Here is a 24,419-nt window from a genome sequence, read left to right on the forward strand (position 1 = left end):
GCTAAATCAAAATTAAGATCAACAAAATATATCAACAGCGTTGCTGACACCAGCATTTGGATGTTTATCCAGTATCAGCTGAAACCTTGCATGGTGGTACTTTTCGTCTCGCTCTTCTGGGGAGACACAGGATGCTACATGTCATCAGCACTGCTGTGTGCTGCTCGTCAGCAAGACATTACAAAAAGGTGGAGCAAGGGCAAAAGATTTAATTGTAAGATTCTTTCTTTAAAAGTTTGACCTCTGTGTTATGTGGAGTCTTAATTGTGGTGGAATTTGAAATTGTCTACAGCAGTGTAGGTCTTTTCATTCAGCAAGTCTTTACTGCACTGATAGACACACATAAATGCTATATATGATTGCATTTTCACCCTCCTAGTTTAAAGTTGGGTTACTTTAAAAAAAAATATTGTAATATTTCTGTTGCCACAGTTACCGGCTGTAGATAAAACATGCCCATATCTCCCATGTCTGAAAAGTGAAGCCACTGTAAAAGTGCCTTAAACCAGTGGTGTCCAAACCCAGGCCTCGAGGGCCGGTGTCCTGCAGGTTTTAGATGTGTCATTGATCCAACACAGCTGATTTAAAAGGCTAAATTACCTCCTCAACATGTCTTGAAGTTCTCCAGAGGCCTGGTAATGAACTAATCATTTGATTCAGGTGTATAGACCTAAAACCTGCAGGACACCGGCCCTCAAGGCCTGGAGTTGGCCAAGCCTGCCTTAAACCTACAGTCTTCTAACAGCCAGCAGGGGGCGACTGGTCTGATTGCAAAAGAAGTTTGAGTGAACACAAATCTATGAGGAACGATGACGCTACCTCTCACCAGTAAACATCTTCCCACTGAGTTTATGCTAATAATCACTAGATTTCTAGCTTTATTTGATATTGCATGAGGTTCATTTTGCAAATTATGAGAATAATTTAGAGTAAAACTAAAAAAGACAATTCAGCTCTGGTACTATTGGATCTTTGCTGCCTTTGATTATAGGATCCTGATTCAGAGACTTAGACGTTGAATGGACATCTCTGGGTCAGCTCAGGATTGATTCTCCTCACTCAGTTTTTCACTTCCTTCTGCTAATTTTTGTGATCTCTTCTGCTGCTTTAAGTCACGGTGTGCTTCAAGGTTCAGTCCCGGGCTCCATTTTGCTTGCCTTGTATAAGCTTCTGTTTGGACACATCGTAAAACTGTTACTGTCTGTTCTTCAGGACGGCATTCATGGTATAAAGAACTGGATGCTAAATAATTATCTGTCTGTAAATATTGTCCCCAACAACTGTGTTTCCACATAAAATGATAATCTTGTATCTGATTCATCTTTAGTTTTCTAAATTGTGAGAAATCTCTGTGATAGTTTTGAGCAGGCGTTCAGTTTTGATAAGCATGTTGGCGATCTTGCCCAAATTTATTTTACATACAACTACTACTTCTCTGAGGTCAGCTGACTAGTGCTTGTTGGCAGTGCCTGCTGTAGGTTCAGGTTAAGGACATGTTGTGGCACTCGCTTCCATTAGACCTTAAAACTGTAGAAACTGTTGATGCCTTTAAAAGAAGCTAAATAAAAACTTGCTTTTATTTCGTATCGTATTTTATATTGAAAAACACAAACTTGAAAAGCACAAAAGCATAAATAAACTCTACTTCTTTCCTTTAAAGCAAGATATAATTTAGGGTGTTTCTATCTTGTGTCACAGCTACAATGCCCAACTCACTTCACAAACAGTCTCTGCTTGTTTTTAATAATGAAATACAAATAACGCCTTAATTAGCATGCTTGAGATGAAAAGGCAAAAAGAATGTTTTGGCCACAGGCTGGCAAGCCCTCTCGCCTATTCCTCCTATTTTTCTGTTAAGCTAACTCTCTCCTTGCATTGCAGATATGATGATACAAATGATAATGCGTAAAGAAGCAACATTTCTGATTGACATGATACTTTGTGAGAAGATCAGAAAGTTCATGCCAAACTGGAATCTAATTGTTCTGAGGTGTCTGTGAGATTGTTTGTGTTTAGTGCTGGTTTGACAGGAGTGTCTCCTGGTTGTTGGTGCTGTCTACCTAACACACACAGACACACACAGTTTGGTACCCTTGCACAACCTTGACGAGATGTTCAAGGTGAGAGGTAGAGAGATGTGAGTGCGTGTGCCTAAGTGGGTCATTGCAGTGCTGGGCTGCGATTGGCTGGATGTCCTTAGGAGTAAAGGGACTGGATTGGTTTGCTGCCACAGCAAATAGAGGAGAACAGATCCACTGGGACTGAAGAGCTGCAAGGAATTCTGGGAAAGCACAGCGAGGCCCTGCGCTGAAAAAGAGAGAGAGAGAGAGAGAGAGAGAGGAAGGTGTGTCCTGCTGATCCTGTGAGAGGACTCCTTTTTTCTCTCCATCTTTACAATATGGTTATTTATACCAAACTTTTCATGGCTTCAAAGTAAATCAAGCTGAATTATTTATATGCAGGAGCATCTGAGTTTGCCACAACACGGCAACACAATTGTTCGTGAGGCATCTGGTGGAAAGAAATGACTTTAAAGTCTGCAGCATCTGAGTTTTTTCACATATTACCACTTTGTAAAGTTACGTTTGGCTTGCTAGCGTTCGCTTATTTACTCATCCAGCAGTTAGCAGTCAAAGATTACAATTCAAGTTGTTGTCTCCTGGTGAATTGCGACAACAACCTGAACACACTCTGCACCACATATTGGACACGTAGCCACACATCTAGTAAGGCATTTAGATTTTTTTACGTATTAAAAAAAACAACCCGAAAAACATTTTACTTAATATCTATCCAAAGGAGCCAGTTAAGGTGGTCCGAGCATCTGGTTAAACCTTTAAAGCCTGAAACATGACATAACTGTCAGAAAATTCAAATTTTTTGAAAATGGAGTGTTTAGTGAACATTTGGATGAAATTAAAAACAAATAAAATATTAATTTGCATATATATGTTCAAATATTTAAGCAGATAATATGAACAAAATACATATTCACATATAAGTAATATATTAAAATACATATTATATGTGAAAAGATATAATGATTAAATAAATAGAACAGAATGCATAGCATATACAGCAGAGTACCTAAGTGAATAAAATGGAATCATTCTGATGAAATCCATTAAAAGATTTAAGGAGAGAAACCATTAAAAAATACAAATTTTACAATCTGGATACAATGTAACTACATAAAAAATAACCAATATCTGTAAAGGTTTTTTCCTGTTAAAAGGGAGTTTTTCCATCCCACTGTCACCCTCAAGGTCTTTACCTAATAAAACAAAGTCAACTGGTGCTATAGAAATACAGCTGAGCTGAACTGAAACTTGAATTAAAGCCTAATCAAAAGCTCAGCTAAAGAGGGTTTCAGTTTTAATGTCCCTGAGCAGATTTTAAACATCTCCAGTTTCACCTCAAGCCCTCCTGCAGACTGCAGGTCAGAGCATGAAAGTAAAAGCTGCCTCCTCAAATGTTTCTATCCTGCACTTTGGAGCTACTTGTGCTCGAGGACCCGAGGGACCATACTAGTTCATGCACTCTAAGTATATGAGACATACAGCTGGGCAAGACCATTCAGTGTTTTAACAACAAGTAAAGGATTCCCAAAATCAATATGAAAACTGACAGGAAACAGATGTAAGGACAGGTGTAATGTGCTCTCTCTCTCTCTGGGCTGCAGAATACTGATGGGCCAGTTAATTTATAGCAATTTTTCTGTAAAGGCTTGGTGTTTCCAGTCTTGCCTCGACAGCCTGCACCACAGCAAACTCCACACTTAGGTCTGTTGTTTAGTGGCTCAGGGTAAGGATAAGGAAGTTTAATGTTGCAATTACTAGATTTCCAGTTTTCACTGTGGATTTCCTTATATGGACATCTACTCTGCAGCTTGCAAACACTGCGTGCTGCTTTTCTGCATCCTTCCAGAAGTTGGTCAATCAGGAGGACGTGCTTCTTTGAAATGGGAGGATTGGCTTAAAAAAGGCTGACTTCAGACAGGATAAAGCATAGGGTCTGTATGAAGGACCAGTTTAGGACAGATAATAATTTAAAAACAAAAACTGTGAATCATGCAAAGCTGCTCAACTGGAATCCCAAAAAATAGAGAGAACCTGAAATGAACATAAGAGACCCTCTTAAAGGATTAACCAGCTGCCAATATTCCTCTAACCATCAGTAAATCCCATTAAAATATAAAACCAAATCTGCCAATATTTGTTGTCCCCCCCCATCCTTCCTTTTGCAAATTTAAGCCTTTCCCCCCTACTGAAGACAGCTCACAAATATGTACTTGTATTTAAAAAACAGAAAATGCTGAGTAATGCCCTAAAAGGGCTGCAGACTGTAGTTTTTAGCACATGTTACTTAAAGTATTTTCAGTGGTGGATTAATACACAGCTGGTGTCCCAGAGAGTATCTGGGGCAGCAACATGGCATGTGGATCCAAATGAACTACAGTGTGTGGAGAATCGTGTCATCAAGTGCAGCAGTGTGCTTGTGTGTTTGCAGAAAGAGAACTATAACAACACGCCAGACTTATTACAGAGAACACGCGAGGTCACCTCCAGGAGTTTCCCATCATGCCTTGGTTTGGCAGAGACGGGCAGGAGCATTTGTCTCAGCAGTGTGAAATGTCGCGCCTCTCTGTCGGTGCGTTACCTGTTTGAACTGTTTGAAGTGAAGAATCTGCACCCGGCTGTCCAAGAAGCAAATGATGTAGGGACTGAACAGCTGATTTTGTGTGTGTGTGTGTGTTAGGCTCAGTGTGGCACAGATGAAACTCCTGCTTAATATTACCTCCTGTCAGTGGACTGCTTTGTATGGAGAGCAAAACATGACTTAAACGACCAAATGCATAAATAAAAGTAAACAGTGTTTGGTAATGACAGGGACATGTTTATATTAATGTTTAAAATGTAGAGTACATTTCATTCATCAGCTCCTATTTAGCCTTTTTCTACATATGTTTTTTTGTATTATCAGGTGGTCTTAACCTTAGTTAGTTTTCAGTTTTTATGAGCCAGAAAGATGAGATACTTTTTCTAAAACATACATATATATGTATATATACACATATATATGTATGTATAATTTTTGGGAGGGGTGCAGCGATTTTTTAAGTATGTGCAAACGTAAACTGAATTCCATTATATAAGGCAAAAACAGAGTTAATATTAATATTAATAAATATTAGTAGATAGAAGATTAATATTTGGTATGACCACGTTTATTTTCAATGCAAACAAAATGCTTTGGCGAAGCGTTCTTCTAATTTCTTTAAGTAGTCTTCAGGAATAGTTCCCCGGGCTTCTTAAAGGATATTCAGAAATTGTCTGCTTTTTTTCTGTTTTCTGGAAGATGATCCCACACTGCTTCAATAATGTTGAGGTCCATACACTGGGGAGGCCAATCCATCATCCATGTTCCTTTGTGCATTTTTCTATCCAGGTATGCTTTTACTGTATTGGCAGTGTGTTTGGAAACATTGCCATACTGAAAATGAAGCTAGTTAGATGCTTTCCACATGGTATTACATCTTCTTTTGTCCTTCACTTCTCCAGTTTCCTCAACTCTTTTAAGGACACAATGCACACCATACAGAGATATGGTTTTTGGAATCATCTTCTTATTGGTCAAACTGTATTATCCCCGGGATTTTCTTTGATTCAACTAAAGAAATGGGAACAAATTATAAAGTTTTGTGACAGACTGCTAGAAACAAAGTGCCTGATGACACAATTTAAAATTGCTTCTTTGCTACGTTGTCTGTTTAGTGTATACACAACACTGGCTAATCAGTTGAGGTAGTAGGGTTTTTACGCTTGAAAGATTCATAGATCTGTGTTAGGTAGCTTAACAAGAAAAAAAATGTAAATATATATATTCACCTCTCGGCGCTGCGGGCAATCTTTAATCTTCAAGCTCGGGTCCTCTACCAGAGGCCTGGGTCCTGCACAGTGTCTTAGCTGTTTCTAGGACTTCTGGACAGAGATCTCCGATTTTCTTCCTGGGATCTACTGGAGCCACTTGCCCAGCTGGCATTCCATGTATATCCTGCCTGCTAGCACCTTGTACCCTGCTGTTATGTGCTGAATTGTCTCAGGGGCATCTTTACATAGCACTGCACCTGGGGTCTTCTTTAAGAAGCTTCCAAGGACATATGTATATATACATATATATATATATATATATATACATGTAGGAAAATGGTCAGGTACAAGGACACAACCATGAATTTTTGAACATGAAACTTTGATTTAAAAAAGGTTAATTGTTTTAATTGAACGTTATACAGTATTTGATGCAGATGATCTTGATTAGTCTTTGAAATGCCAGAGACTTAATGAAAGCATAAAATAACACCCATGACGCCTGACGTCACGGTCAGGTGAGTTGACAGTAAATACTGACAGAGGACAACAAACACTGAGCACCGTTGGCAAAAGTGTGTGTGTGTGTGTGTGTGTCCGCGCTCTGCAGCCAGTATTTACAGTTTTTAAATGGGTTTCACCTGCTTTTTTTCTGCCAACAACAAAAGGCTGAAAACAAATCAAGGAGAAGCTGCATTTCACGCGCACTCACTCAAACGGGCGCACGCGCAGGCAGGTAAAGGCCCGTCTTCTTTGAAGTCCATCCACGTGTATTTCTTTTTTGTTTTTCATCGGGTGTATTTAAGCTTCTCTCTTTTGCTCTCTGTCGCCGTTTGTGTATGGGGTTACGCGTTTATGTGTGTGGCGGCGCATGCGCAGCACTACCTCTCTGGTCAGTGCAGCGCAGAGCGCGCGGCACTCCGCTGCTCCTACAGAGTTGATCAGTGTCCGGATACCTGATGGATGAATGGGATGGACGATCGATGACCGATCAGTTAAACCGCACGCGGGCACTCACAGAGCGGAGACTCGGATCGGTTCAGTATTGATTATCAGTGAATGGTACGGAGCTGACAGCGCGAGCGGAGTTGTGCGCTTCAAACCAAGCAGGACTCTACTTTCTTTATCCATCCATCCTCGTCCTCCGGTAAGTCACCTTCCACCTGCTTCTTTCTCTCCTCTCATTCATTCACCTGCTCACGCGTCTTTGCTTTTCTCTTCTTTCCTTTGATAAATAAAGCTTTAGCACGAGCGTTTAAATATAATAGTTTTCCCATTTACATATATCTCATTTAAATTTGTGGCCAGTTTCTCTTCTACTGCCTCAAATGATTAGACTGAGCATACATTCATTTACTCTACACCATGTCGGGCACTGAAAGTCTCATATTAAAGAAAATGTAAATGCAGAGACATGACCCCTAAGAGTGTGTGGCAATGCTAATTTTATTTATATAGCACATTTCATTACAAGCAAACTCAATATGGTTCGGTTACATGTCACAAATTGATATCACCGACGCAATGATAGTTGCTGAGGTTTCTGTTTTTGAGTTGCATTATAAATATGCTGGAAGATGGAGAGAAACGCATCTCTTTCAATCACCCAGAGTCCTCAGCTGACACCATCACTTGCCTATTTCACAGTCATACCTTTAAATTATTCACTTTAACTGAGAAAACGCCACAAGTAGTCATATTTTAAAAGTTGGTGATATGGCGAAAAATTCTTTGCGTCACTAAAGATAATCACCTATGTCTTGATTAATTAAATCAATCAATCAATCAAGCTGTTTTTGAATTTTTGCAGAAGTTATTAAAAGAAATAACAATAACTCACATTTGTACTTTTGTCACGTACTTGAGTAAGATACCTACCAACACTGCACAACCTACACAATAAAAGTCCAACAAAGGGACTGCAGCAGTGAGCAAAAGGATAATGTTTTTAACTCTCATGAGGTAAAAGTAAAATTTAAATAGGCGGGTATTGTACTTCAGAATTATACAGAGGTGTACACTGACTCACCAGACACTTTCAGAACTGCCTTAATTCTTCACAGCACAGATTCAACAAGGTGCTGGAAACGTTCCTATCGACGAGACAGCGTCACACAGTTGCTGCAGATTTATCAGCTGCCCGTCTATCATGAAAAATTGTTCCAAAAAGGTGCCAGACTGAGATTTGGTGACTGTGGAGGTTTTTTGAGTGAACTGATTGTCATGTTATAAAAATCAGTTTGAGATGATTTGAGCTTTGAGACATACACATTATGCTTCAGGGGCTCAAAGTGTGCCATTACTCCACCGGCAGCCTGAACTGCTGATACAAGGCAGAGTGAATCAATGCTTTCATGTTATTTATGGCAAATTAAGAGCCTACCATCCAAATGTTGCAGCCCAACATTTTTTAAATCCTTAGTTTTGAGCCTGTGTGAATTGTAGCCTCAGTCTCCTGTTCTTAGCGGACGGGAGTGGCACCGAGGTGTGGTCTTCTGCTGCTGCCCTTCTGTTTCAGAACTCAGTGTGTTGTGCATTTAGAGATGCTCTTCTGCACACCTTGGTTGTAACGAGTGGTTATTTGAGTATCAGTATGACCGCAGGTACCTGACAGTCTTTAGTAGTAGCAGTATATAGATTCACCAGCGGATTAACTAGCTTAAATAGAAAATGCTTTCAAAGCAGTAGTGACTTTTCAAATTGAGTTTGTACATGGAAAAAAGGAAATAATGAATATCATACACTGGTTTGGGGCAGTGGTGGTGAGGACCCAAGCATAGGACAAAACAAAGAAAAAGAAACAAGACACATGAAAAAACAAACTCTCTAAGTAAAACAGGAAGTAACTAAAGGACGGTTAACTAACAGTGAAACATGAGGATAGGGGATCATAGGAGAGTGCACACGGAAGCCTCATTAACAAAATAACACAAGTAACGAATATGAACTCAAGGAAAGCCCAGGGACTACACCGCAGCAAGTCAAGAAGATGAAAATCAGCCTGATTCATTTATGAAATTTTAAGCATTTTTAAAAACTGTAGTTAAATATAAATGCTGTTCAATATAATTTTAAAGTCAGGACTAAAGGGGAGAGAGAATAGAGCATATTCATGCCTGTTACTAACACACACACACACACACACACACACACACACACACACACACACACACACACACACACACACACACACACACACACACACACACAGAGTCCAAATTGTCCAGCGTTGTCCTGTCTCACTCTCGCTTTGTCATGGAGATGTTAATTTTCACATAGATGACAGTGTGATGTAAGTGTGCGTGTGTGTGTCTGTGTGTGTCTGCGCTGGGTTTACACTGTAAAAGAGTTAACACAGCCCTGGAGTTTGGGGTTACGGGAATGTTATGGAGTTAATTACTCTAATGTTGGTTCCCTGATCAGCTGGACTGTTGCTGCTCTGACAGAACCAGACTTGCCCTAAGATGCCTAATCCTTTCCTTTCCTTTCCTTTCCTTTCCTTTCCTTTCCTTTCCTTTCCTTTCCTTTCCTTTCCTTTCCTTGTGCCTCAGTTTTTCTTGCATGTTCTTTGTGACCTGGAAACCTTTTTTTCCCCATTGTTCAGCAGTGAGCAGAGCATCCATCCTTATCTTGTTTTTCTTCCTTCCTTCGTTCCCTGCTCTGTGACTGCTACTCTTTGTTTTGACCTTCAATGTCTCTCTGTCCCCTCTGTGTCTAATTAACACCAATCAACTTAACTAAAGCAGAAGCCTTCTTTTAAAGACGTAAAGGGGATGCTGAAAGTCAAAGAGAGAGCATGAAAACATTCGCAGTGAGCAAAAGAAACCCCCAAGCAAAAGAGAACCAGAAAAACTGGATATATATGAGTAGAGTATATGAATGCTAACAGTTTGATCAAGGGAATAATAAATACTGTTGGTAAAATTGAGCACTGGTTATTACACTGTTGTTGTGTGTGTTGGACCATTTTAACTTAGCAAATGTCTGTTAGATATATAAACTCCCTGACATTTCAGCAGAATACGTGCTATGATAGCATTTGTGTGAAAACTGAGGGTAGCATGCTGGTGCATGCTGGTGCATGCTGGTGGTTAGCACTATCACTTGACAACGAGATGGTTGCTTCAAACCTCCTGGTTGATCCTTCTCTGTGGATTTCTTTAGGTACTCTAGCTTTGTCCCACTGTGGGTCGTGTTAGGCTAATTGGTGATTCTAAATTGGCTTCAGTGTGATTGTGGGAGTGTGTGATTATTTGTCTCTCTGTGCTGACCCCAGCAACCTGTCTAGTCAGGGCGCACTTATTCAACTTGTGGTTGTGGTGAAAAAGGGGCAAAGAAAATGGATGGAATAAAAAAGCAATCCCCCTCCCAGCAACATAAGTTAATCCACTCGTGACTGAAGTCAATGCAGGTCAGGATTTGTGTGATTAGTCAAGTAAATGATTACTATCACTGTTAACTGGCACCAGGAATACTAGCAGAAATGTAACCACTTTCAGTACAGTATGCTGATGTCAGCATGGCTGCTGATATTTTAAAACCTTTAATCAAGTTGTTTGGTATATTTTTAAAAGTTTAATTAGCTAAAAAACTAGCTGCTATAAACATCTTAAATTGTAGCATCTACAGTCATGTGAAACAGAAAGTTTTCCCAATACTCTGGGCAGTCCTGTGAAATATTAAGTACATCCTTACTGATCCCATGCGCCTTCAGAGGGTAAGTAGCAGTCAGGTATTTTCAGGTCCTACCAGAAGTGAAATCCTGGCAAATTCCCACCAAGTAAAGACTGAACAATGCTCAGAGTAACTGCAAAAAACCCAAGAGTTAGCATTTTGCCAGAGGGCTGCCAGAAGAAAACCTCTTCTCTCTAAAAAGAACATGGTAATAAGGCTCAGGTTTGTAAAGTTGCATCTGAATAAACCACAAAACATCTGGAACAATGTCCTTCACAAAGACAAAAACAAAGTGGAGATGGGGCACCTTGCAGCCATGAACTCCTCTATATACCAAAGAGTCAAACGTGTAGCCATGTGTCCGACAGCTAAAGCTTGGCCAAAACTGGGTCATGCAACATGACAATGATCCCTGGCACATCCCAAATCCACAGCAGAACGACTGAAAAAGAAAAGAATCAAGTCCAAGTTATTGTTGCTAATGGTGTTATACGAGTCATAAGGTGTGCTTAGTCTTCCACAGGATTGCATAGAGTCCATTTCCAGAGTTAATGAGATGACAGTTCTGTCTGATAGGCAACAATGAGAGCTGTTACTGTGGCTGACAACACCGTGCAGTATGTTGAGTTAATAGATACGATGTTCAGGTGGCGATGGACAGACAAACTGGCAAAATGTTCACAGAGCCTCGTCCATGTTGGCTGTCTGACCTTTATCTTTGGGACTAAACCCAAGATACTCTCAAACAGATGGAGAGGCATTTGTCTTTAAAAAAATGTAGACTGTATTAAGCTGCTGAAGGGTCGTCGGGATGGGCTGTTAACCATCAGACTGCCTGGATTGTTGGTTTCTTTTGTCCAGTTGGACAGTAAATGTAGATTTGTCCTACTGTAAGACACACACTTCTCCTCCACACAAATCAATTTTACCTATTTATAGAGCATGACTACATTACTAAACACTGCGTTTGTGTGTCCGTCTGCCAGGACTCCAGCAGTGGGCAGATTGAGAAGCAGCATGTTGTTACGTCAGGACAGATTAGTTTAGAAACCTGCAGAGAGCACACACACACACACACACGCGCACGCACATCGTGATGTAAGCACAAACTGTTCTTTCTGTACAAAATCTATTGTAGTTTTATTCTATGTGTGTGTATATGTGTGTGTGTGTGTTGATTGGCAGCAGACAGGTGTAATGTCCTCACTGTAACAACTTTATCTTTGTTCAGTTAGAGCAGAGATTTGACATCAATATTTAATTAAGATCACATTACGTGTGGATTAATTATTTAATATGAGGTGGGGATGTAACTGTTGCTGAGAATGTCAGTATCCCCCTCTATAACATAGAAGCCTGCAGCCAGCCAGCTTACCTTAATATATAAAAACAGCTGGCCTAACATCCTAAATCCACTAACCAACATCTGAAAGCTTGTGAACATGTAATTCTGTCTTTATTCCATACAGCAACAAAAAACAACATGACATAATGTCACATGTCAGGGTCGGTCTGTGGTGGAGCTGGAGATTGCAGTGTTTATGACAAGCTAAGCTAACCATTTTGAAACCACATACAGTATAAATGGCCACCCAGTGATGTGTGAAATCAAATATTAAGCCTCAACTCTAAATATTTAAAACTTAAAAATTAGTTTAGTGTTGTACATAGGCGGTATATAAAGTGGAAGTAGCTACCTCGAAGTCATCCACTTGTTTGTCAGGTCCCATATCAAAGTCTCAAGATGAGTTTTTTTACCGTTGCCATCTTGATGTTTTGAAACCACATGTGATGAGAAAGGAACGGACGAGAGTGTGAAATCACAGTTTACCATAAATAACCCTACTTTCTGAAATATGGTGTGACCAAAACTTATAAAATGGACTTTCGTATTATTATTCAGTACAATAAAACTGGTCATTTGTCACAAGGGGTCACTACAGCGTATAGCTTTGTGTGTTTGATTTAATTTAATGCCAGATGTTCTTCTTGATGCAGTTGTGTAGGGGACTTTAATCTTTTTTTTAGTATGACCTAAAATGAGTGACTGAGTCAATAAACTCGTCAGAAAATGTTTTACAGAGATCAGTTGCAGGGCTGTTTCTCCACTGTCTTCTATAGAACTATAAGTCTTTTTTACAACCACAGTTATCGCACCTGTGATTATTAAAAACATTACAGGTTTAATGCGCATCCGCATTAAAAACCTTGTCTTTAATATATGGAAGTTATGTCTATCTTTTATAGATATATCGTGTTTTGCTGATGTGAGGACAAGAGGCTGAGAGATGAGCACACCCTGGATAATCTTACTTTCTGACTCTAATGAGCTTTGTTACAAAAGATGGCATCCTTCCCACTTTAGAGGCAGGTTTGCTTTCGAGAAATTTGCCCAAGTATATTAAACACCCCAACATGTCAGTATCCAGAGTTGGAACCAGGAAGGAGAATTGCAGTCTCACATGTCTCTCTGTAGTTTCCGACTTCTTCCCCCACAAACCTCATTCCTATAGACACCATGTTCAGCAAAAAATAAATAAAAAAAATGTAAGTATAAAAAAATCATGAAGAAAGAAAAATATAAGATATTAGTTTAAGGAATCAGCATATTTACTGTCAGAAGCATCGGCTGAGGAGGAGGAGTGGCAGCATTCTTTCCTTCTAGCTTATTAATCAACTATAGGCACAAACAGAGTTCCAGTTAATTTGAAAGCCTTTCTCTTAGCCGTATCCATCCTAATTGGAAAAGTCAAAAAACTGTTTTAGTTGTTGTTATTTATCAACTAACTGACTCTTACTTAGAATATCTTTATGATTTCACAGACTTTTTCTCTGATTTAGTGCTCAGTTCAGATATGATCATTCTAATCTTTCCGCTCACACCCATTTGGTTGTGGCAGATGGCTGTCCTTCCCTAAGCTTGGTTCGGCTGCAGGTATCTTCCTGTTAAAATGTAGTTTTTGCTCACCGCTGTTACCAAGAGCTAGCTCCTTGATTTTTGGGGGTTTCTTTCTAAGTTATTGAGTCTTTACCGTACAATATAAAGCAGCTTTATGTAACTGTTGTGAATTGTATAATACACTGTATAATAAAATTGAATTGAATTATTTAATTTTAGCCTTAATTTAGAATGATCTGAAATTAGTAATTGAGACCATAAAGTCATCAGGAAAATATTTAATGAGGTCACAGAAGAAGGGAGCTGAGGGCTGTTTCCCTTTGATAGAGCTGGAAGTTTTTTCATAATCACATTAGTTTTCCCCTGCTGGCCCATTCTTCCAGATTTGCTGAGTGTTTTTTTTTTTTAGACAGAGAAGCTATATTTTGTAGGTAATCTTGTAACAGAAACACACCAGAGTAGCTTCTTCTCAACTCACAGCAAGAAAGGCACTTCCAAGACGTCAGATTATTCCTTTAAATAAATGTAGTTGCATCAGTGCAGTCATGGCATTACTGTTGATACATCTGAAATAAAACTCAGAGTAAGTAGTGTTTGCTTGGTAGTTTTGATAAGCGAATGTTTCAGATAATGCTGAAGCACATATACATTGTTCGCCCTGACAACAGTGTGAAACAGCCCTACTGTGTTGACCCTCGCATGCGGTGTGCTGTGACTTTAGCAGTGACACAGAGGGTATGTGGAGTAGTTAGCTACATGCTTCCTACAGTGCATAGCACTAACAGCTAGCCTCCTCATTACTCCCATTCTGTCTGCTGTGATTTATGGCGTTACCTGTGTATGTGTGTGTGTGTGTTTGCACCTGCTTCCATGTTGTTTCAGGAAGTTTTAATTAAATTTCTGTCATGTGACAAAAAGTAAATGTTGACAGTAATGAAATGTGATTGGGTGATTATTATCAGAAACACAATTGACAGATACACCATTGTGTATGTGTGTCACTGTGTAAAAAGAACAGAAGCATACGAAGGAAAAGTCGGCTGTATATGTGGGCGTGTGTTTGAAAGAAAAAAGTGTGTGCATGTAAATAGGATGGCAGTGATGAAGTGTTTCCATGCGACTCATGTCTCTGAGGTATCACAAACACACACACACACACAAACGCACGCACACACACACTGAGATTTTGAAGGTCACACTGCACAACACACTCTCACACGCTGTGTCATCAGTTGAGAGACTGTGGAAAGTTGTCAGGAGTTCCACCTGTGAGACAGACACTCAGACCACGTCCACACTAATCCAGCTGGTTCTGAAATTATCGTCCATGTTCGGGATTTTTGTGCTCTGAAACAGCTGAAACAATAAGAAAAACATATTATCTTTTGGTCTGGGTTGGTCAGGGGCAATGTGACGGAAGACCTTGTTTGTATGCTGAATATCATGTGGTTAGCATTCAGGGGAAAGGACTGCAATAATGCCTTTCACATACACAAAATCATAAAATCTAATGTATAGTCCTCTAAAATGCAGTAACATATTGTATCCTTGTTTTCTGTGAAATTCTGACAATCCTTTTATGGAGGGATTATTCATTGAACTGCTTGTAAGCTCAGAGACAACCAGAGGACACTTCAGGAAGTCACTGTCCTTGAGGCGGTCAATCATATAATGTCTTGTAAAATGGCAAATTGCAGGTGGTGAAAAGATAGTGATGGATACTCATATGTCATCTCTTTAAACCTTGCCTTCTCTCATGCTCATCTCATAAATCATTTTTTAATATATAGCTGATCTCACAATTTAATTCTTGTCATTGACATGTTCTTATATTTTTTATCACCATATAATTAAAAGAGCAGAAACTATTGAATTGATCCCAGAAGTTCTTGTTAACGTATAGATAGTAACTTCTGTTCTGCTGCACTCAGACATGAAATTGCTGTTTTACTGATCATAAGGCCGTCTAAGAGAATCAGTATAGCTACAGTATTGTGCAAAAGTATTGAGTGACCCTGCATTTCTTTATATTTAGCTTCCGAGCAGCCAGATTTTGTTGTGATTTTTAAAGTAGTCTTGAGCAATACTCCTCCAGGTTTTCTGAGGGTCTTTCAAAGTTTTTATTCCAACATTTTAAGATGATTTTTAATAAGCAACTTTACATTTATCTATGAGTCATTCGAGCGTGAAAAGGCACCTAACCCAAGAGATAAGCCAGTGTCGTGTCTACACTACACAGACAACTAAGCAAAGAACCAATCTGAAATTTTATCATCAGGCACTCTGTTGCAAACTCAGAGTTTGTTCCCATTTCTATAGTAGTATTTATGAGTAATGCCAAAGATAACACAAGTAACTGGCATAAAATTGTTTGATGACTTTGAAAGCACAATTAGCTGAAACCTTGGTGTATCCCAATATGGTGTGCAGTGTGTTCTCAAAGGATATGAGGAAACTGGACAAGTGGAGGACAAATGAACATGTGGAGGCCTAAAAACTAGCAGATGAACAGCATGGGGTAGTCGTGTTCCAGCAAAGACCTGACACAGAACCTGTTAGATGAATAATGGGCCCTCAATTAATCCATCAGGTGTTCACTGAAGCCTCATTACAAATGGTCTCAATGGAAAGAAGCCATTCTTACGGAAGGGAAACAGGGAGAAAAGGCTGAGATAGGACAAATTACACAAGAACTGGGCTGAAAATCAGTCCCAACAAGTCTTATACGGTGATAAATCCAAATTTGAAATTGTTTGTTCAAATTGTCATCAATATGTACAGGGGAGTGGGAACGTTGTCAAAATTAATGAATACAGAATAGAACACAGAAAAAATTCGTATTGTAACAACTTCATTTTTCAGCTTGACAATTATCGTAAACACACTGAAAACCCAGTAAGAATATACCTGGATAGAAAAACAGAACACATATTGAGGCTCTCTGGTTTGCACTGTAAAAAAAAATCCTAATATAAAAGTATTTTACTGTGTATTTTACAGTTTTGTTCTGTTCTTCTAGAATATCATTAAATTTACATAAATAGACTGTGATTTCACATTTCAAATGTAAATTAACGTAAAATCACTGTAATGTAATAAAACATAATTTTCTTGTTTTTTAAATGTATTTGTCTGTACATATGCATATTTAGATTGTTAAAATACATTCACAAATGTATCATGATTTCACAAATATGTGTCCGTTATTTGAAAGATTGAACTGTTAAATTCAAATGTAATGCTATGGAAAAGTATATAAAATGATTGTCATAAACTTTTTTTTGCATCAAATAATAATAATAATTATTGCTATTTAGGGCGATCGTGGCTCAAGAGTTGGCAGTTCGCCTTTTAATCAGAAGGTTGCCGGTTCGAGCCCCGGCTCGGACGCTCTCGGTCGTTGTGTCCTTGGTGAAGATGGCCAGAGGGGCCGATGGTGTGATATGGCAGCCTCGCTTCTGTCAGTCTGTCCCAGGGCATCCAATCCATTATTATTTAAACCAACTGTTAACTGTATATTTCTGTACATTTAAGTATTATTATTCATATTGCCACATTCATTGACCTTGTTTATAGGTAATTTCATTGTTTAATCACATTAACATGTTCCTAATTTAATGTTTAAAAGCACTTGAAAAAGGCAAAATCCCATGTAAAATTAGGGCAACAAACTGTATTGTCATTACTGAAAATAACTGTGTTTTTATGAGAAAGTTATTTTCTGTTATTTTATGGTATTATTTTGGCGCCCCAGCTGCCGGAATATTACTGTTTTTTTAGGATTTTTTTTTAACAGTGTGGAGCTACATTTCAGTCAGTGGTGTTGATCTTGACAAAAGTGGTAGCAATCAATCTGTAATTACCATCTGATTTTGATTCACCATACAGAACCATCTGGAGAACATCTAGATTAATTTTTCAGCATGACGATGATCCCAAACACACTGAAAATGTAGTAAAAGCATACCTGGATCGAAAAACACACAATTGACCACTGTCAGTCATGGATTGGATCCCCAGAGCCTGGACCTCAATATTATTAAAGCAGTGTGGGATTGTCTTGACAGAGAACAGAACGAAATGCAGCCAACATCCAAAGAGTCCTTCAGGAAGAAATTAAAAGAAAGATTGGCTAAAAGAGTTCAGACTGTATTGAAGAAAATGTGGTCATACCAAATAATATAAAGAAAAGAAGGTTAGCTTAAGACTTTTGCACACTACTGTACATGCTGATGAAAACTGTGCTCTGCAGTTTGATACCTTCACATTTTAAACGAGTAATTATGGAGAATGTGTTCAGGAGGCTGTCGTGGTGAAGGACAAATATGTTATTCTGCTTTGTTATTACTGTCAACAACTCTTACTGAAAATCCAAAACCAATGCTTCTGACACTCAAAAAACAGTGTGCTACACTGTTTCTGCAACTTCCCCAATCTGATCCACCATTCAAACTCTGTTTATGCATTTGTCAGCGGACAGGGGAGGAAACACAGTGGATTCGAACTTCTTTCCTTTTTGAATTCTGCCTCTGCTTTTTTGTGTGTAGGAAAACCGGTAGCCTGCTGTTAATCACATATTTTAAACAGGTTTAACCTACTCTGTTATTTCACTACTATAAATTTAAAAAATCTAGTAAAACCTCTGGACCTCTGCTTCAAGTCCAATGTTTGCTTTATATAATATACATTTTACTGAGGAGCCTCAGTAATGACACAGAGCTAATTACTGCATTTGTTGGAAACCCTCTTCAGCAGTAGAATAATCCACATTTTATACTGTAGAGACTGTTTAATCCTCTGACCCCCAAGACAGAGGGATGGTGTGTACTGAGTGAAGCTGTGTTTGTTCAGTCTAATGAAAGAGCATGTCAGCCAGTGCAGTAGTATGGCAGTAGAGGTTTCTGGACGTCTGTGAAGCTCCTTGGCACAAAGACATGAGCTATACCAAGCTTTACACACACAGTGCCTGTTATCAGTTCATTTTGGACTATGGTAAAGGAGATTCATCACTCCTTTTTGGCTGTTAAACTTGCATGTTTAGCAAGTAAAATGCGCCAAAAACAAAAAGAGTAAAGATTTGTTTAGTGACTTGACTGGCCCTGTGTTGAAATACCTGCCACTCAGTTAGGACGACTGTGTGTGTCAGCAGGAAAACATCAGTAAAGTTAATACCATAAAACACAAAGTCACAGTGTCCTCAACATGAAGGTGACGGGTGTTCCGTTTATAGAAAAGGTGGCACATTTTCACACTTAACATCCTCTCGTCTGTGATGTCATTCAGTCAGCTCTAAACTTCAACGCGCTGTCTGAAATACCTTTGGAAGAGGAGAAACTTAAACTGTCTGCCAAGGTGTGCGTTTCTGCTTTTGTCTCGTGTTTCTTCCTCCATTAGTTAAGTGGAGCAACTGTTGAATGTTTGATGAGTCAGCATGTTGAGAAAGAAATGATGCCGTAGTCATCTTCTCATCTATCGGGCAAAGTAGATGTTTTTTTCTGGCCTCAGCTTTGAGTCCTTAGCTTCTGTTACTGTGAATAAAACTGATGCACATTTTGGCTGGTTGATATCTTAGACATTTCTACTGGGAGTCCGGTGAATGAAGATTGGCGGTGTAACCTGTGGAGGGAGGCCCCACTTTGGTGCGCTTTGCAAATTAATTATTTACTAGGCTGAATTTGCAAGGAGGCACAACACTGATTAACAAAATAAAATGACAACCAGACATAGTAGCTCATCTGGTTTAAGAGCCATCACAGTTCAGATGTTATTCCAGGGGAACAGGTTGTTTTGCGTTTTGCGTTATTTCATTCTGTCGTGTTTCTTCATGATGATTGACAACGACAAATAAAGAACGTGTAACCGTAACTTTGATATCAAAACTATCAGAATTATTTTCTGAAATCCAATAAGCTGAGGTACAGTAGGCTGTAGGACTGCCAATACAGTCTCTTTCTGCTAGCTCTCTTCTCTTTTTTCTAGTAGCAGAAGGTACAACCTGTACCTTGGACAGTTGCAGCTGTCTCCACATTGGATGCCCCATTTTTGTTGAAGTTCTGTAGATACATGGGTTATAAAGAAAATTCATACTCAGATATTAATTGATGCTGAAATTAATGTTAATTTAAGATACACATTTCACATTACTAAAGACAGACATTTCCGACAGTATTGACAGGAGAAAGCCATCTATGCTTCCTCCAGCTGACTCACAAATTCACAAAGCACCACCGCAAACAGTCAGACAGACGGCTCTTCCCCTCACTAACAGCTGAAGTAGTTAATGTTCATAATGCTGAACAACACTTTAGGAGGAATTTCAGAGTTGATTAAAGATCAGAGTTGATCCAGTTTCAACAACACTGAAGTATTAAGCAGTTATAAACATGAACCTGGCCAGTGCACACATTATCATTAGCCGTTTAACTATTAGCAATTACCTAATAGCCACATTAGACTAATGTTAGTTAATGCTAACATAAGACTAGCCTGTTTTCATTAACTAACTAGCGAACTGTGGTTCGATAAAGGAGATGATTACTGGAGACTGAAGGGGATACAGATAGAATATTGAGACATGAGATTTGGAGAGCTGGGCGAGTTGGTGGCCATGCAGAACAGCGGGGGAACTGTAGCTAAACTGAGCAGAGAGTCCAGACTGTGGAGGACTAATAATTGGTATGTACTACCATCAGTGGTATATAACTGGTATATACTACCATCAGTGGTATATAATTGGTGTATACTACCACCAGTGGTATATAATTGGTGTGTACTACCATCAGTGGTATATAATTTGTGTATACTACCATCAGTGGTATATAATTTGTGCGTACTACCATCAGTGGTATATAATTGGTGTGTACTACCATCAGTGGTATATAATTTGTGTATACTACCATCAGTGGTGGTATATAATTGGTGTATACTACCATCAGTGGTATATAATTTGTGTATACTACCATCAGTGGTATATAATTGGTGTGTACTACCATCAGTGGTATATAATTTGTGTATACTACCATCAGTGGTATATAATTTGTGCATACTACCATCAGTGGTATATAATTTGTGCGTACTACCATCAGTGGTAAATAACTGGTATATACTACCATCAGTGGTAAATAACTGGTATATACTACCATCAGGGATATATAATGGGTGTATACTATCAACAGTGGTATATAATTGGTGTATTCAACCATCAGTGGTATATAATTTGTGTGTTCTACCATTAGTGGTGTATAATTTGTGTGTTCTACCATTAGTGGTGTATAATTGGTCTGTACTATCATCAGTTGTTTATAACTGGTGTATACTACCATCAGTGGTATATAACTGGTATATACTACCATCAGTGGTATATAATTGGTGTGTACTACCATCAGTGGACAGCCATGATATTCTGAAGTGCTCACACACACTCACAGAGAGGTCAGAGGAGTTTTTTTGTGAGGAACAGGCAGTCGAGTCAGACGACTGTCAGTAGATGCTCAGAAGAGTGCAAGTGGTAATCTCTATTATTAGACTACAGATTATACTAAATGAGCTACAACTGCAGACATGCACACACGCACACATACACACACTTATCTTCGGATTATAATCCCAGGCCCACAATCTCCGTCTGGCTCAACCAATCATGTCCCACCAAATCCTGCACAGCCTGCTGGGTAACCTACATTCAATAGTGTGTTTATCTGTGTGTGTGTCTGCGTGGGTGTTTGTGTGTGTGTTTGTGTGTGATTGTCGGTGGTAATCCCCAACAGTCTGTAATAGAGGAACATCTGGTTTATCTCATTGACCCTGAAGTTTCCTTTTTTGGGAGGTGAAAAACAGAATATGGAAAAAATAACATTTACAGATACTTTTATCTGTTAATAATTAAAGTACATGTCATTAAAAAGACTTCAACTAAATGAGTATCATATCCTCAAATTAGCCTAGTGGGGAGTTTTTGAGACAGAAAAACAACCACAACACCTTTAAGAGAAACTAGTCTACGGTGGTGCCGTTTTTCTTTTTTCACCTCAGAATGTGAGCTTTACAACATAAAACATTTCATTCCAACTGATTAATGTTCATAACTGTGTTGGTGGGTCTAATGATTTCATGGTATATTTCTTCCTCTAAGTGTGCCTGTGGCTGGTGGGGACAGGAAGGCCGTTCATTAGTGTCGGGGCCCCTGGGGTCTCGGGTACCTTTGTTAGCAGTAGCAGTCAGTGCTAGCAGTGCAGTCCTGGATTTTAGTGTGGAACTGGAGGTTCACCTTGAGCAGTTAGTGTCAGGTCCTGATGGAGCAAAGCAGCTATTTAAAGACAGAGCTGAAGTCACATTGTCCTGAAGTGAAGGTTGGACGTATAAAACAATCTCGTTGCGCCTCCTGTTATAAATATGTGTGTGTTTAATCTGTACAATATCATGTCAGTCATAAAATTCATACAAACACACCCTGAATCTAAACATGATCCAAATTAAATCCCTGAAAACAGTCTCAGTTCACAATGAGAGAAACAGTTAATAAATCAATAATAAGTATAAGAAACGATCAGATTAATTAAGGCAGTTATCATAATGACCTTTTAATTTAGTCTCCTTTATTAATCTGAAAAGGGGATGTGCTAAAATAGATTAACATATATGTGACCTACACATGCATAGGTTATGTTTTTACTCAAACACCTTTTAGGTCATTCACCTTTTCACACACACTCTCACATCAGTGACAGCGGCCCTGCAGTGCAAGACTCTTGCCTGCTACTGGGATCTGCTTTAGTCTTTTTTTAGTGGAGAGTGGCTGGTGACCCCCTGGAAAATCTCCAGTCACTAGGCAAAAATGTGAATTCCCTGACCAGCTGACGAGTGGTTGCTGGAAGGTTGCTGCGTGAAATTGGTTGCAATGAAGGTGCAGCACCAAAAACCTGTTTATGATTGCTCTGATCACCAGCAGTTTGCGTGGAAGATGCTGACTTGTCTGGAAATACTCACCATTTACTAGAAAAAGAGCTCCACAAACCCAAAACGGAGATTGTTCACCTTAAGAAAAAATATTTATTACCAAAGAATGGTCTCAGCCTCAGCCACAGCACTGCCAGTATAAAACAATACTTCTATTGGGGCTGTCTCTTAACTTATCAAAAGAGAACTGGTGATATCTGATGACATGTCAGCTGTGCAGTATAAATATGTTTAACTGGACGATTGTCCATTAAAATAACCCTCAGTTGACCTTTTTTTTCGCTCTTGGCAAGTACTTTCAGAGTGTTTGCAAACTAGTCAGCATCTTCCATACAAAGTACTGGCGACTGTGGCAACCTGCTTGTGACCAAAGCAATTACATGGAGGTGTTCAGTGCAGCACCTTACACGTCTTTGCTACCACTCACTCACCCGTTGCAGGCGTGTGTGACTCAGGCCTTAGTTTCAGTGGCTGTCACAACATGATTGCTGGTGTTTTATGTTAAAATCAAATGGGTTATATCTGGATCTCAATCAACAATAATGACTCAAAAATGTGTCTGTGATTTTTTCCACCAATCCATGATTTTCACATCTGAAGATGTCTGCATGTTGTTTATTTGATCTCTGCAGACGCCCACATGCAAAATCTGACGCCTTGCGCACCGACTGTGCTGGAGCTTGAAAGCAAACCGGACAGTAGCTTTGTGCTCCATATGTACTTCATGATGTTTAGATTAGTCAAGCAGTTTGCAAATGCGGTTTGCTTCAGGAGGTTGCCGTGATGGTGTTTATTCATTCAAATGCTTATCCACTGGAAAAAATGAACTTTTGTGGTAAAAAAAAATTTGAATACTTAGTTTGCGAGGTGTTTAGTGTGCTTTGGAGATTGCAGGAAAATAGCAATGGCATAAATCGTTTTAAAAATGTGTGTTTATTAATCTAAACCTGCTGAGAGGCAAACAGTAGCTCCCCTTTTGACAAAGTGAACAAAGAAGATTTTATCTTTTATTTAAAGATAAAATCTTCAGGCAATCATTCATGTGAGTGCTTGTATCACTCATGAAGTGAGGACTTAAATCTGTTTGCACGGTCACACTGTGGGCAGAAAACAAGTCTACATAAATCATTACATTTCATAGGGGAAGACTTAAGTTAAGGATTAGGGGAAGTCTACAGGAAATGAATGTCAGTCTGTGCGATGTCCTCTAATGTGATGGAAAAACAACTCTGTGCGTGTGAGTGGACTGACCACAGTGACATCACCGGTGGTGTTTTTACAGCACAGCGTTTCTCTGACAACCGCAAAACAGTCACACAGAAGTCTGAACTGTCTGCAAACGTGTCATTCCACCTGTTGGAGCTTTCCATTGGGCTGCCGTGACTCCTTCATTCCCTTGTTTGTGTCTCTTCCTCACAACTCTAAGGATGGAAGAACTTCATTTTCCTAATGAGCAATGGGCTTTCGCTTTGGGCAACAACTTAACTTTCCTATAATGATGTGTAAAAACAAAAAGAGCAGCCGTTTTATTTAAATAAGAGCGCATTTCATCTGATTTCTGCTGTTCCAAAACTTATTATATTACAAGTCTGTTGTGGCCTCATGAAAAACGATTCTGAGAAATAACAATTATTATATTTTTACTAATGTCCACAGAGGGATTTTATTTTATAATAATCCTTCACAGACCTTAAATAACAAGCTGAGCTCAGCAGAATATGTTAAAGTATGAGGCTACAGTGCAAAAACAGTCTGTGATTAAACTCAGGTAAGAATTACTCATAACAACATTTTCCAGTGGATGATTAAGGACAACTGGTGAGACATGTAGCTCCATAAGCAGGAGTTTCTATGCACTTTTTTACGGGGCGTATGGATTCGAAGCTTTAATTTTTGAGTTATTTTCAAGTCAAGCAATAATATAAAAGCTTCCTCATGTTTTTACATCTCACTCTTCGTCTCCTTGGAGATGCTCACAAGATTAATATCCAAAGTGATGGTAAACCTCACCCGATTCCTTG

At 39.1% G+C, this 24,419-nt stretch overlaps 1 protein-coding gene across 1 annotated transcript in view; it reads left to right on the forward strand.

The window, feature by feature from the left end:
• The first annotated feature begins 6,754 nt into the window (after positions 1–6,754).
• Positions 6,755–24,419, forward strand: part of znf385b (zinc finger protein 385B) — a 53,024-nt gene continuing 35,359 nt past the window's right edge. The window contains exon 1 of the mRNA XM_039599907.1: positions 6,755–7,017. The gene's annotated coding sequence lies outside the window, so the exon portion shown is untranslated. The remainder of the gene's footprint in view (positions 7,018–24,419) is intronic.

Source organism: Oreochromis aureus, linkage group 16 (assembly GCF_013358895.1).
Source record: "Oreochromis aureus strain Israel breed Guangdong linkage group 16, ZZ_aureus, whole genome shotgun sequence".
NCBI classification, from domain to species: domain Eukaryota; kingdom Metazoa; phylum Chordata; class Actinopteri; order Cichliformes; family Cichlidae; genus Oreochromis; species Oreochromis aureus.